Here is a 16430-nt window from a genome sequence, read left to right as displayed (position 1 = left end):
AAGTAAGAAAAATGACTAGACACAGCTCAAGGGGAGGTCATTTCTGATGATGGAAAATTGCTTTCCCCTCATTGTAATAAATAAGTGTTTCCTACTAAACGTCCTGATAAATGGATGCTAATTGTGACTAGCTGATAATTAAATCAGCAGCTTAACTAGATCTGCTGTTGTTGTTAAGGACTATATTTTAGAAGATGTATTTTATTCTGCAATGATATGTATAAGTACAGTATATATGTATACTTTTATTAATACAGGTAGGAGACCTATTATCCAGAATGTTTAGGACATGGGGGTTTCCAGATAAGGGATCTTTCCATAATTAGGATCTTCATACAGTAAGTGGCACATTTACTATTGGTCGAATATCGAGGGTTAATTAACCTTCGATATTCGACCATCGAAGTAAAATCCTTCGAAGTAGAAGGATTTACTGCATTTCGTTCGATCGAACAAATAACTCCTTCGAATCGAACGATTTTCCTTTGATCAGAAATTACTTAGAAAGCCTATGGGGACCTTCCCCATAGGCTAACATTGGTGCTCGGTAGGTTGTAGGTGGCGAAGTAGGTGGTCGAAGTTTTTTTAAAGAGACAGTACTTCGACTATCGAATGGTCGAATAGTCAAAGATTTTTATTTCGAATCGTTCGATTCGAAGTTGAAGTCGTATTCGAAGGTCAAAGTAGCCAATTCGATGGTCGAAGTAGCCAAAAAAATACTTCGAAATTAGAAGTATTTTTCATTCTAATCCTTCACTCGAGCTAAGTAAATGTGCCCCTAAGTCTATTTAAAATTAATGTAAACATTAAATAAACCCAATAAGATTGTTTTGCCTCTTATAAGGATTCATTATATCTTAGTTTGAAGCAAGTACAAGGTACTGTTTCTTAATTACAGAGAAAAAGGAAATACATTTTAAATATTTGAATTATTTGATTAAAATTGAGTCTGCGGGAGATGCCTTCCCATAATTTGAAGCTTTCTGGATAATGGGTTTCTAACGGATCCCATAGCTGTATAGTGTTACTTGTATACACAGCACTGTGCAGTAAACCAATACAATTAAAGGATACACAAATACATTAACATTCACACGTTAAAAGACTTATATATGTATTTGTATATCTTTATGTCTACCTTGTACTTGATGTTAACTGAGAGAGTATTCTTGTTTATTTCAGCATGTTTTTTCCCATTGATAACACCACTTCTGTATTTAAAATTCTATTAGCATCACAGTATCTGTATGGGATTTATGAATAATTAAATAGGCAGTTAATATCATCCTTTTAGTATATTTTATATAGTAAATTGATCTTTTTTTTGGCAGCAGTGGGATAATATTGGCAAGCCTGAAAATTGGCCTACAGACACAATCCATATTAGTTATGTACACGTACAGGCTGAATTACCAAGGGAGGTGATGAATTCTGATTCTTTATTTTGCAACAATATGGCTCCAATGAGCATCATAAAAGTGAAGACTGATGTCTGTAAGTTGAATGAGGCTTTAAATGAATTTTTTTGAAAATTTCCAGGCTGGCCAATGGTTTTATTGATATCTTTGTACAACACAATCATTTAATTAAAATCAATCACACAATAATGATAAATATTTGTAAAGCCCTGTATAGCATAACAAGGACATTTCTTAACTAGTGTTAGACGCAAACACTATACCAGTCTGTAAAGTGTTGTGGAATATGTTGGCACTTTCATATATCCAAAAACAAAACTGCTGTTTCTAGGCTTTTTCCCTTTAAATTACTTTGCTATATGTAAAATTCTTCAAATCCCATTAGGAGTTATGGTATTATGAAAATCTACATTTATGGCTAGAGTCTAAATATTTAGCAATTATAGTCCTGATATGTTGTATGTTGCATAACAGTATTAACAGAAAGCTAATAGTGACAGAGAATAAAGAAATTATATTCTAAATCTGATTTACTGATTTACAGTTATACACTTTAGTGTGACAAAATATGGTGTGTTTTGAATTTTCCTTTTCGTTTATTTAACAAAAGGGAAGGCGGAACTCCAATTGTATTTTTCCTTCCACCTACTGTGACACAGCTGTGGCGTGGCAGGGAGGTACAGGAGGGGGCCTCCGATTTCATTGCTACCCCTGCTGTTGCTGTGTGTCTAGATTATTCATTGTACACTGCTAATACGACAATTTTTGCAAATAAATGCATAATCTCATATTCAAAGGACACACATGCAGTGTATATGTTTCAGGGCCTACTAGGCAGTTTAATTATATACCTGCCATATCAGTGAGTGCCAACAAACAATGGAAAAAGACAGTATGAGTAAAAAGATTTTTGGGGCTTTAAATGTTATGTCTGATAGCTTTTGGTTATTTTAAGCTGTATAAATTGATGCACAAATGAAATAGGGCCATGGTATTATGCTCCTGGGAGCTGTACTTGTTCAACATAAAGTGGAAGGCTTACTGACCCCATGAAGGCACAACCCCCTCTGCTGTCCATCACTGATCAGCGTCATCCATACACATTGACATTGAAAATATAGTATTGATAGCATTGAGCAGTTCCATAGATTTATTCTAATCATACACTGATCATGATAATTAGGACCAATGATGTTAATTATCTGAATTAATAAGAAGCTTATTCTAACAAAACACTTTTGATAGATACTGTACCAACAATTCAGTGATTATCAAAAAACCCCAAGGATCTAGTTGAACTTGTACAGACTAAAGGGTCAGTGGACTCGCAACCTGTAAATTCCATTATGTTTCACTTTAGAGATGCTTGTGCTATATTTAAATTATAATCCATTCTCTACAGTTACTGTAAGGAGAATAAGGGACACATTCATGACCTATTGTATGTTTTTGCCAAGATTTAAAATTGGTTACTGCTAACTTACATAGATTTAGATTTACACACTTCTTTTCCACCCTAGTTATAATTGAAGTAAAAAAGAAGTTTTCTGATATGAGAGCTTACCCATAGATTTATATTGCAATAGAATAAATGTGACATTCTTATTTTCTCTGTAAGAACTTGGCACCGCTTTTCTCAGCACTGCTGCTGATCCACAACACCTCACAGGAATAAAAAGGAAATTGGTGCTTTCGCTAAAGTGCAGAATATTTCAGAAATGTGCCGATTTATCTGGAAAGTACCAAGAAATGCGCTAAAATCCAATGCTTTGTGAATCCATCAGGATCAAATACTCAAACATATCTGCCTTCTACTTATTGTTACAATATTGTTGTGAATCAGAATGACCTATTAAAAGGGGCGTTCACCTTTAAGGTAACTTCAATTATTTTATAGAATTCTAAGCAACTTTTCAATTGGTTTTCATAATTTATTTTTTATAGTTTTATAGTTACCGTATATACTCGTGTATAAGCCGACCCGTGTATAAGCCGAGGTACCTAATTTTACCTACAAAAACTGGGAAAACTTATTGACTCGCGTATAAGCCTAGGGTGAGAAATGCAGCAGCTACTGGTAAGTTTCAATAATCAAAAATTGAGGCATGAGTGGGTTAAATGTTTTTGAAATGTTAGCTGTGGTCAATGTTAGCTGTGCTCATTACCTGCTGCCCGCACTGTTTTTAAAATGAGAGGGTGCTGAGAAATGTGAAACCCCCAGAAGGCAGTCCCTGAGTACTGTACATGCTACCAATCGTAGGCCAGCTTACTGTTCTGTCTCATCTCGTGAGACTTGTGACTTCCCGTCCTGCAACACTCCTACTGGGATCTACTGGGCACCCCTGTTTTAAGGATGACGGTACCTGGACGGCTGCAGGTCAGAAAGAGCAGCCACACAGAAGCCACACAGAAGCGCAGCTGCCAGAAGCCCAGCCGCACGGAAGAGCAGCCGCAGGGAAGAGCAGCCGCAGGGAAGAGCAGCCGCAGGGAAGAGGATCGCGAAGAGGATCACGCATCGCGTATGGCGCATCAGTGAAATACCGGTAGGTAATGTTTTTTTTAACTTTTTTAGCCCAGCCGCACGACATTATAGTGCATTTGTATTACCGTACGGTATATTTTTCTAGCTAGCTGTTTGTCCTGCTCTCAAATGCTGGCTACCTGTTCTCTGAGCCACTACCATCTCTCCATTTACCGGTAACAAGCACATTCTTTTAACAGCCTGCTGTGACCATAGCCCAGCCGCACGGAAGCCCAGCCGCACGGAAGCCCAGCCGCACGGAAGCCCAGCCGCACGGAAGAGCAGCCGCAGGGAAGAGGATCGCATCGCGTATGGCGCATCAGTGAAATACCGGTAGGTAATGTTTTTTTTAACTGACCCGCGTATAAGCCGAGGCAGCGTTTTTCAGCTTATTTTGGGTGCTGAAAAACTCGGCTTATACGCGAGTATATACGGTATTTGACTTTTACTTCTGACTCTTTGCAGCTTTCAAATGGGCGTCACTGTGTCAGTCTATTTGCTCTCCTGGGATGTTATAGCCCATATTGAATGTCAGTTTAGTGGGATAGTTGCGGTAAATGGGTTCTAGATTTTCTTGGAACAATGGCTGAATGACTGATTAATCAATGATATCCTATATCTGCAACCATGCTAGTAGCTAAGGGAGCCCTCAACCAATGTCCTATGGACATAGTTGTGGCACATAAGTAGCAGGTGTCTCAAAATAAGGGCCACAAGGTAAAAAGACAAATTTAAATAATGTAGGCATACAGTATAAGGACTCATTCACTTACCGTGAGGCAGTCAGTGAGCAAAGTACAGTTTTGGACTGACCACTATGGGGGGAATTCACAAAAGTGTCGGTAAAAAAAGTAACCTAGAAGTGGCGGTCGACAAATTTGTAAAATGTCGTACGTACGGCAAATTCACAAAGGCAGATGTTACCATCTCTGAATGTCTCGTAAGTCTGACAATTTTCTAAAATGTCGTATATCTTTTCATCGTACAAACGACATTTACCAAGACTTTTTAAACGACAATTTGTCTGACATTTTCATTTTGGAGAGCCTAAAGTGTCTGAAAAATTGTCGGTAAAAAAAATGAGTTTACAAGTAATTCATAAAAATGACGGGAAAAGTGGTGCCGAAAAAACCACGCCCACTTTTAACGACACTAATTCAAAAGTGTCGCACATGTCGGAAAACTGGCGGAGAAATGCTCTGTGAATTTGTCGGCTGTTGCTACAACACTTTCTACGACATTTTAAAGACATTTTTTCGTTCCCGACACTTTTGTGAATTCCCTATGTGTTTTTCACACAATGCAAGAAAAGCACACATTGCCCACCTATAGTGGTATGTACAACCAAGATTGGCTGTCAAGTTATGCGTTATGTCTCATACTCAGTTGCCAGCAAAATTTTCAAGTGAATCAACATCAATAAAAGAACATTTTCTAATTTAAATTGTGTAATAGTGTTTTTTTTTTTTAATTATTTTATATGTTGGCTAGTTGTTATAGTAGAAATGTTTATGTAAGTTTGTCCTTAAAAAAAACAATTTTATATTCTAGATGCCAAGGGTAATATACTGTATCTTAGTCCCACCTTTAGATATATTCTTTTTCTATCATTGATCTGCATAATGCTTTGTCCATGCTGAACATTGTCACATAACATCAAGCATTTTCCTTGCAGTATTTTGAAGTTTCATTGCTTGAAGGAAGTATATAGTTTCCCTTTACTCCTTAATAACTCCTTTGGGGTCACAGCTATTTATTTTGGCCCATTTGTTTTTCCCCACTGCATGTAATTGTATGGAATGTCAGCAAATAACAATTAAGTTACTTTGCAGCGCAAAACATATTGCCATTCGAGACCCATGCATTTTAAAATTACAGTAATTTGTCCAAGCAATAATTACTACAGTTACTAATTTAAAAAAAAAAAAAATGATAAAAAAATAAGCAAATAATTAATTTGGGCTTTTTTTATTTTAAAACAAGTACTTCAAAATGTTGTTTACTCTACATTACCGCACTTCTATAGGTTCATATATTGATACCTTGGGAAGTTCACATTAAAACCTTAGAGCTTAGTAACGCCTATACAGTCAGAGGTGCCAGTTGTGTCACTCATGCCTTTGGGTGTTAAAAGAAAATTTAAATATTATATACGTTTACAGCTTATTATGATGGATTGCTCAAGGTCATAAGTCAAACGCTAAACAGTATTCAGTATAAACATTTCATACAATGAAGCCGGAAGAAACTTCATTTGATGTTAGTTATGCTTTAAGACATGTATTTTACTGAATTAATATTCTTTTAGTAGTTCTAATTTCATATTTTGCAAATTTGGCTAATTGTGGTTGATTATGCTCCTGCCTGGTGTAGCAGGAAAGAAACATTCTTTCATCTCTTTGATCAAAATAATTAAATTATTTAAATTTTATCAACATTTTTCTATTTTTTTACATAATAAAATGTAATTCGAAGATACTTTCCATTATACACTTTTTTAATGGTTTTAAAGTTATTTGTAAATGTAGTTGAAATTGAGGGGCAGGTTTATTAAGGTTTAAGTTGTGTTTTCCGTGAAAATTCCAGTTTTCCAGTTTATTTCTTTGACCAAAATTCACATTTTCAGGTGAAACACAAAAAACCCCTCAAATTTGTTCGAGATTAGTGATGGGCGAATTTATTCACCAGGCGCGAATTCACGGCGAATTTGCGCGATTCGCCGCCAGCGAATAAATTCGCGAAAATTCGCGGCAAAAATTCGCCGGCGGCAAAAACATTTTTTCAAAAAAACGGACGCCGGCGTCAAAAACGGGCGCCAGCGTCAAAAATGAGACTCCGGCGCCGTTTCGCGTATTTTTCACAGTTTCGCGAATTTCGCGCAAAATTCGCAAATTTTTCGGCGAAACGGCGCAAATTCGCCCATCACTATTCGAGATTTATTATACACCAAGCCTGGAAATAGCTCAAATCTGAAAATACACCATCTAAAACCTGTCAAGATCATGTAGAATTCAATGGCAGAGGTCCCTTGAACCATTTGAAAATGTTAATAGCCTTCATGAGTTTTTTTTGTGGGAGTTTTGTCTGAAAACACGATTCAAGTTTTTTCCTGCTGAAAACTTGATCAATTCGAGTTTTCAGTCTGTTTACCCCAAACTTGCCAATTCAAGTTTTTTTTTAAATTAGAAACAATTAACATTGTGAGTTAATACGAGTTAATTCGAGGTATATAAAACTCTAAAAGTTGACCTTTGATAAATAGCCACTTGAAAGTAATGTTTCTTTTATTGCATACCCCTGTCTTTTCTCTGGTCGTGACTCTTGAAACAATGAAATAGAAGTCAGTTTGCCTCCATTTCTACATGTAAATATTGCCCTTTTACATCACTTGCCTTGAACCAACATTGCGTGATGGTCTCTGTGCTGCCCCAGAGATCACCTGACCATAAATACTACAACTCTGGGAGGCAGATTTATCAAAGGTCGAAGTTAAAAAAAATTAGAACTTCGAATTCGAAGTGGGCCTACTTTGAATCGTATGATTAGAACTAGCGCTACTTCGATTCGAATTTTTTTTTAACTTCGACCTTCGATCTCCCAAACTCCCCCAATTGCCTCCATAGGGGTTCTAGGAGGTCCCCATAGGCTAAAACAGCACTTTGGCAGCTTTTAGGTGGCGAATGGTCGAAGTCGAAGTTTTAAAGAGACATGATAAATTTCGATATTCGAATTTCGAAAGTTTTTTTCAACTTTGAATCTAAGTTGGACTATTCGATGGTCGAAGTACCCAAAAATTACTTCGAAATTCGACGTTTTTAACTTCGAACCTTCCTTTTGACCTTTGATAAATCTGCCCTGTAACAGGAAGAAGTGTGAAAGCAAAAGCCAGAATTCTGTCTTTTAATTGGCTCATGTGGCTTAACATGTATGGTTTGTTTTGGTTTGTTTGTGTGCACCGTGAATCCTACGATCCCAGGGGGTGGCCCTTCTTATTCAAAATGGCAATTTTCTATTTAGGATTACTCAATGGCACATACTACTAAAAAAGTATATTATTATGAAAATTGTTTATTTACATGAGCTGTTTTATGCAATATCATTTTATAGAGACCTTCATTGTTCAGGGGGTATAGTTTTCCTTTGGCTAGCAATGGTGCCAACAAATTGTGTTCTGTTTTAGCAAGAAAAGAAAATGGCCCCTAATAAAATTTGCAGTACAGTTCTAAAAAGAGTTTCTTTGTTAAGATACCTGAATACACAGTATCCTAATGATCAGAGTGAAATTAGTAGCATGAAACAGAGAAACTCTTTAAATGGATGCAATTTTCTTAATGCAACCATAAGTCATAGAGGAATATTGGGACCGGAGGTAGGACTTCATAGGTGACCTAAAAAACAATTGTGGAAATAATGCCTTGACTTTAATATACACACAAATCATATGCAGAAAAAATACGAATGTTGCTGAAATACAGAATTTCCCTGCATATGGCTTAAAGATTTAAGTATCAGCAAAATAAAGTGTGCATGCCTTGCCTATGGCGGTTTATTGTTTTGAAAATGTAATAATGTATTATATGTGTTATGTCTATTAAAGACTTTATACTTTATGACATATGGCTCAATAGTTTATTACTTTAGAGGTGTTGCATTTGGTTGGAGATGGAATGCTTATTCTGGATCAGAGTTCTTTAAGTTTGTGTACTTTCTTGCTTTTGGGTCTTTTCCATGTGTCTACTTCAGGAGTAGGGACATTAGTGGCAGCCTCAAGGTGGATAAAATAAACTTTGTTGAGTCCAAATGATAAAAGCACCAATACCTAATGCTATAAACACAGCTGCCAGTCAGCAGCTGTAAGGACAAACAAGGTTTTGAGCTGTATTAAAAGGAGGGTGTAATTCTTCCCCTTTACAAAGAACTACTAAGGCCACGTCTATAATATGCCGTGCAGCTTTGGTCTCCAGTGCTAATAGAATATTATTGAATTAGAGTGAGAAGAGGCACTTAAGATACAATATGATAACTATGGCAACTATGTACTGTATGAATATAAAAGGGTGCCATATAACAAACTCTCTAATGCTTTATTTACTAGTAGGTTCCTTCAGCAAACATAATGGCATCCATTCCGATTGGAAGAAAGGAGGTTCCATCTAAATATTTTGAAAGGTTTTTTTTTATAGTGAGAGCTGTGACTTGTGGGATTCCCTCATGGAATCATTTGTACTGGCAGATACATAAGATTAGTATTAAAACTAGAATTAAAGGGATCCTGTCATCAGAAAACATGTTTTTTCAAAATGCACCAGTTAATATTGCTACTCCAGCAGAATTCTGCACTGAAATCCATTTCTCAAAAAAGCAAACAGATTTTTTATATTCAATTTTGAAATCTGACATGGGGCTAGACATTTTGTCAATTTCCCAGCTGCCTCTGGTCATGTGACTTGTGTCTGCACTTTAGGAGAGAAATGCTTTTTGGCAGGCTGCTGTTTTTCCTTCTCAATGTAACTGAATGTGTCTCAGTGGGACATGGGTTTTTACTATTGAGTGTTGTTCTTAGATCTACCAGGCAGCTGTTATCTTGTGTTAGGGAGCTGATATCTCGTTACCTTCCCATTGTTCTTTTGTTTGGCTGCTGGGGGAGAAAGGGAGGGAGTGACATCACTCCAACTTGCAGTACAGCAGTAAAGAGTGATTGAAGTTTATTATAGCACAAGTCACATGCCTTGGGGCAGCTGGTAAATTGACAATATGTCTAGCCCCATGTCAGATTTCAAAATTGAATATAAAAAAATCTGTTTGCTCTTTTGAGAAATGGATTTCAGTGCAGAATTCTACTGGAGTAGTAATATTAACTGGTGCATTTTGAAAAAACATGTTTTCTGATGACAGGATCCCTTTAATTCTAGTTTTAATACTGATCTTATGTATCTGCCAGTACAAATGATTCCATGAGGGAATCCCACAAGTCACAGCTCTCATTATAAAAAAAAACCTTTCAAAATATTTAGATGGAACCTCCTTTCTTCCAAGTCTGCCCAGTACCAGTAACCCATAGCAACCAATAAGATGTATGCTTTTAAACAGGTGACCAGTAAATTTTACCTGCTGATTGGTTACTCATTGATGTTGCTCATAGCAACCAGATATTTGCTTTTGTTTTCTAACTGTCGAAATCGAAATGCTGATTGGTTGCTCTGGGCAACATCACAGGTAATGCTTCACTCCACGTTTTACACAGCATGATAAATATAACCCTTAGAAACATCCTACAGTTTCCTTTGATATTTTGCCTGTAGATGCCACGGTTTTGTGAGAATATTGAGCTAAGGTTCCTCATCAGAAAAACAACAGTGTGAGTCTCTCTTGGGAGACTAACCAATGTCCGTATATGTTAATGACCTCATAATAAAGGTTTGTTTGTTACACCTAAATGTTGATCTATCAGTAAATGTGTTAATTTTTACACAAGTCCAGTGAGTGCTGGTCTCCTGTGTTATTGTATTTTTGAACACGTACAGAAAAATAAATGTAAACTTCATGTAAACTTTATTTGACAATATGGAAGCATTTGCCTGTAAAGGAATGTGTAAAATTGCCTGTTTATCGTTTTCAAATGAAGCAGCAAAAAAGGTAAATTCACACCTATGTTAAAATAAGTAACGTATACAATCATGCATTCTGTATATTTTTTGATTATATTTTAGGTGGTATGTGCTATAGGAACCAGGAATGTCAGCCGGGGGCATGGCCAGTCAAACTGTATGTGGACCTCTCTCCAATGCAGGTGCAATTGGAGAGCTTCTTCTAAGCTAAAAAGAAATGTATATAAAGGGTACTGTAGTCCTTGAATTGTTTCTGGCTCTTTTAGAATGGTATAATTGAGTTTAAACTGAATGTTGAAATCATAGATTTATGCTCTCTTGTGAACTAAGGAAGTGCTCTCTCTCTCACTCTCTTTATGCAAAACTTTATTATTTTTATATTTGCCAGGAAAAATAGGTCTGATGAATAGTAGAATTCACTCAGGTTTATAAATAGAATTGGCTCAGCTTGGAGGAAGGGACAGTTAGCTGGGATCAGCGAAAAGCTGGGCCCTGTAGTTTTATGTATTTTGCACGCTTCTAAGTATGTTAAATAACACCATATTCACAGAGGCAATGAAAAACATTTTCAGTAATGTATAGCTTTTATAGGTAACGAACCTCTCTTAGCAAATTGTAATGCAACAATTTTCATTTTCATTTCACACAGTTTTTAAGAGACATTTTTCAGTATGGGATGATATTAGGAAAGTTACTATGCTTATATTTATATAGTGCCAGCATTTTTCACAGCACAGAGATTATTTATCATTCATATCTGTCCAGGCCCCAGTGAAGCTTTCAAACCAAGGTCATTTACCCTAAAGGTGGCAATATACTTCCAGGTCTGCTTGTTTGGTGAGGTAGCCAAACAAGCACGTAAGGAGGTGAAAAATAACTTTTAATTTTTAAAATATAAAATATATTATTCAAATTGTTAACTTGTGAATAAAGATGTAAGTGGGAGGAAATAAACTCCAAAGAAAGTAATGAGGTGGTGGCGATTCAGGCAGTTCTAGAGTCAGGGAAAGAAGCTAACGAAAGAAGGCCAACGATTGGATCGGATCATATTAAGGTGACCATACATGAGCTGATAAAAGCTGTTGACTCTGTCCATGCTGATGCCCAGCCTGCCTGTACATGGGGTCACCCAATTGGCCTGATATCATGTATTGATGGACCCCATACATGAGCCAATAAGTTGGAGACTCTATCTTTAGGCCCGTGAATGACCACCTTAATACTAATGATAGCTTTCAAATGAAAAATGTAGGTACTATTTAGAAAAAAACTGTTATTTTCTGGGTAATTTAAGCATAATATACATAAATCTATAATAATAGATAATAATACAACCATTTCAGATCTGTTCTAAATGTTATACATTTGTATATTGTCTATTTAATTAATTTAATCAACAAATACATTTTATCGCTTGGTTACTGAATATTTGCAGGTTCCTATGGGCACAATTTTTCCTGTTTATTAAAATGGTGGCACTTTCAGAGCAAGGCATTAGTAACTAAATTAGCATACAGTATGTCTTGCTTTCCCCTAGTTAGTGCCTAGTGATGTAACACACTAATGGAACACTGTAACTACTACCACATCTAAACTGGCGGTAAATCCACTGTTCCCTTGCATGGGGCACTTTTACATAATTCATCAGAAAAAGCTGGATGAGCACTGTGGCACTGTTAGGTGCACTTATGGATGCAAGTATTCGCCCATACTAATGGTACCAATGCATGTCTAACTTGGCATCCCGTTATCTGGGTGTCCACAGATAACGGATCCTATAACTGTACTTTTTTTTTTATTACTACAAAGAAATATGAATTCTTGAAAATTATATTTACCTTATATCAGCACTTCCTGTCTATTGTTCAAAACAAAGTAATGCCATAGATTTTATCTATTAATGTATCTATTCATTTTAATAAGACATTTACACTGATCATGGATATAATTGGCGTATGTATATCTAAAGCAAAAGAAGAGAACCAACAAATGTTTTCACACCTAATTAATCAACCCAAGGTCCATAGAAAGGTTGTATTCATAAAAGGCAATTTTGATTGATGTGACAGGTTCTAAAGTCTATTTGCACTGTATAAATAAACACAAAGCTGAAGCTAGACACTGGTGTCATATAGTCATTAACATTAGGCTATGATGGAAGGCAAATTCAGTAATCTGTGAGAAAGAAAAGCCAAAGTGAAACAAACCCCCCCTGCAATGTTGAACTAACAATCTGTCAGCAAAATCTTAGTGGGCAGAAAGCTAGCAAAATGATCTTATGATCAGCCTTGTAAGTGAAAGTGGGAAATGATTTTGAGACAGAATGCATTGACGCCAGATGCTAAACTTAATGACACATTTATTATGCATCTTAGTATATCATGCTTTCAACAACGACGCAACTCTTGAAATATGACTGGTCTCGGATGTGATGAGTGCTGCGACATACAGTTGATGTATAGGTTAGTAACAGCAGCAATGGGCAGTTTATGCTAATACTGTATCATACCTTCCAACCTACCTTTCAGTGGGACAGTCCCGTTTTTGACAGCTCAACCCACAGTCCCTCGTTTGTACTGGAAACTCCCTTTTCTATGCACTGAACAGCTTTAAAAAAGATACAATGTTTTTAACTTAAATGGCTTTTGGCAGAGAGCCCAGAACAGCCATAGCTGCAGATAAGATACTTTTGTAACAATTTTGAGATAAGCAAATAAGTGATTGTAACAATATAAGATAACAGGTCTCTTGGGAGAAGTTAGACTTAAAGGGCAATTCACCTTCATTAGCAAAACTGTAATAACAAAAAAAAAACACAGAAATATGTTCAAACTTTCATAACCTGCCAAATTTTGTAAAATGAACATGGCAATTTAGGGGGTGTGGCCACAAAAATGGGCATGGTCAAAAAATTTGGCGAGCTTCGTGCAGCAACTTTTTTATCCCTCTTTTTGTTTCCAAAATGTTGGTAGGTATGCTGTATTATTGTACTTAAGATGACCACACATGTACTGGATTTATATGAAATTTAGCTCCTTTTCTGTCAAACTGTAGGAGTGCAGGTGAGTTTGTGCCAGAATTGATCTGTCAAGTTGAAAACTAGGGCAACAACTAACTGAATTCACTGAATGTATAAAGTCATCAGTTTATCAGGGTCTGTACATGCTTGATTAATTATCCAACATTGAATTTGTTCTGCCATTTGTGTGTACAGTGCTTAGCATTGGTAATTACTGTATATTTATATATATATTTATATATATACATTAGGGATGCACCAAATCCAGGATTCGGTTTGGGATTCACCCAAGATTTGGCCTTTTTCAGCAGGATTCGGATTTGGCCGAATCCAAGTTCCTAGCTGAATCAAATCCAAAACATTTTGGGGCAACGCCCCTTTGTCAGGAATTTCGTAGAACATGGTGCAATAGACTTCGGCGAAAGGGGTAACGTATTGGAAAGTTCACACTTTGATAAATTTGCAGATAAACGCTTGGTCGCCTGAGTGAAAATTTGCCTGGCGAAACAGTAGGAAACTTCTCTAGAACTGAGCTTTTTCACTAGCGAATTGTCTTCTTCACCTTTTAATAAATTAGCGAATTGTCATTTTAGCAAATTTTTGCTAAAAAACAATGAGCTTCGCTCTTTAGTAAATTTGCCCCAAATTTCTTTGTTTTTTTAAGTCCTTAGCCTTCCCAATAGTAATGGGTGAATAAATTTGTCACAAAAGAATTTGCTGCGAATTTTACCACAAGCTAATTAATTCGCGAAACTGCATATACAATTCTCATAAAAAAATGCATAAAAATTGTCCCGCTTCAAAACATTCGCATGATAAATAGACCGTTTAATCTACAATCCGGCCATGCATTACTATTTAAAGCTGTATCTGGCCTTTTAAATATGTGGCCTCCAGACAGGTTCACCTACTATCAATGAAATATGCAGGGTTTTTCTTCTCAGTGAAAGAGAATATTTTAAATGTTTGGGTATGATTGAAAATATATCAAAAGGGCATATTTCAGGAGTCAAGCTGATGCAGTTGGACAGACAACTCTGAAGGGAAGCCAGTAATAGCAGAAACCAGGGAGTGGCTTGTCTTCCTTTAAATTGTAATATTTTGGTGTTAAATTCTGGCACAGAAAGAGTAACCTTAGTATTTTACATGCCACACCCTTATAAATATGTGATTGATTTCAAGGCAGATTCTGAATATTACATGTTTATACATATGCCACATATTCACCCTCCTCACTGTAGGCCAGACTAGTGAAAGTCTCAACCTTCCCTAAAACATCACATTTCTAAGATATACAATCACATGCATTCACAGTGAAACTTGCAGGGGATTTTTAAAATATTCACAGACTCCATTATGAAGATGTAAACTGCAATAAATGCAAGGTAGTAATGGTTTGATAGCTGTTCACACACTAAGAAGGAAACAATGTACTGGAATGGCCTAACGGCCGCTACTGTACGTACTTGCGCATATTCTACTTCATAAAAACACACAGACATAAAGCAATATGCAACAGAATTTGTGTAGATTTTTTCTTCACAATTGATATACTTAAAGTTCCAATTTGAAGCTCTTTGTGTTTGAACTAGATGCAGCTCTGACAACGAATGGGCCGATATCCAGCATTTTATCATGATTTCTTTCTTGTTTTTCTTGAAATATTTCCTGACCTAACTGAAGCCAAAAAGAGGAAGCAGCACTGCAGGAGGAGGAATCAAAATGGAAAACACATGAAACAACACTTCCGTGGAATCCAAGTGTGTTTTTAATGTTACATGCTGTTGTTATTCTACATAGTTTCATTCCATCAATGCAAAACCTTATCTCAAAGTTTTTTTTTTAAAATATGTTTTAAGAAGTGATATGAATTTATTGTTGCCATTTAAGCAGATCAGAAGCTTTATTTGAAAATTCATTCTTTACTGAAGACTTAAATGAAAACTATACCCCCCAAACAATGTAGGTCTCTATAAAAAGATATTGCATAAAACAGCTCATATGTAAAATCCTGCTTCATGTAAATAAACCATTTTCATAATAATATACTTTTCTAGTAGTATGTGCCATTGGGTAATCATAAATAGAAAATTGCCATTTTAAAAAATAAGGGCCGCCCCCTGGGATCGTAGGATTCACTGTACTCACAAACATACCAACAAACCATACATGTTAGGTCACATGAGCCAATAAACAGAGTTGTGTCTTTTGCTTCCACACTTCTTCCTGTTACAGTTAGAGTTGTAGTATTTCTGGTCAGGTGATCTCTGAGGCAGCACAGAGACCATCACGAAATGGTGGCTCAAGGCAAGAGATGTAAAAGGGCAAGATTTACTTAAATATATATTCCAGTTTGGCAAGATTCTTAAATATGCCACTTGATATGATATGAACTATCTGTTGCTTAAGTGTTCATTTTGGGGGTATAGTTTTCCTTTAATTAAAAACATGAAATTACAAAAATTATAATACTCCCTGGCTTCCATCTGTTTCCCCGCCAATTGGATAAAGCAATAAGTATCAGAGTGTCAGAATGTCACAAGTTTTTCAATACACAGTACCCAGTAGGGTGTTGTCACGACTTAATGACTTCATATTGAGCACTACACTTATTGCAAAAAAGAACACATTCTGGTTAACACATTCCCTATAGCTATACAGATATTTAGAGCTAGGATTAGGTTTGGGTAAAGAGGGTATTTGCTACCTAAAAACCTTAGAGTGTGCTCCTTGATCAGAAAATGCAGCTGGTAAAATATACACAAAAATATACATTTATTATATTATTTAACAGAGTACAGGAAAGGCAATGTGAAAAATACAATGCATCCTGCAAACTGCCTTGGATTTTATAAATCACCTGT

This window comes from Xenopus laevis, chromosome 3L (genome assembly GCF_017654675.1).
Source record: "Xenopus laevis strain J_2021 chromosome 3L, Xenopus_laevis_v10.1, whole genome shotgun sequence".
In the NCBI taxonomy this organism is placed as follows: Eukaryota; Metazoa; Chordata; class Amphibia; order Anura; family Pipidae; genus Xenopus; species Xenopus laevis.
The sequence above is the reverse complement of the archived record's forward strand: the minus strand, read 5'-3'. Positions refer to the sequence as shown.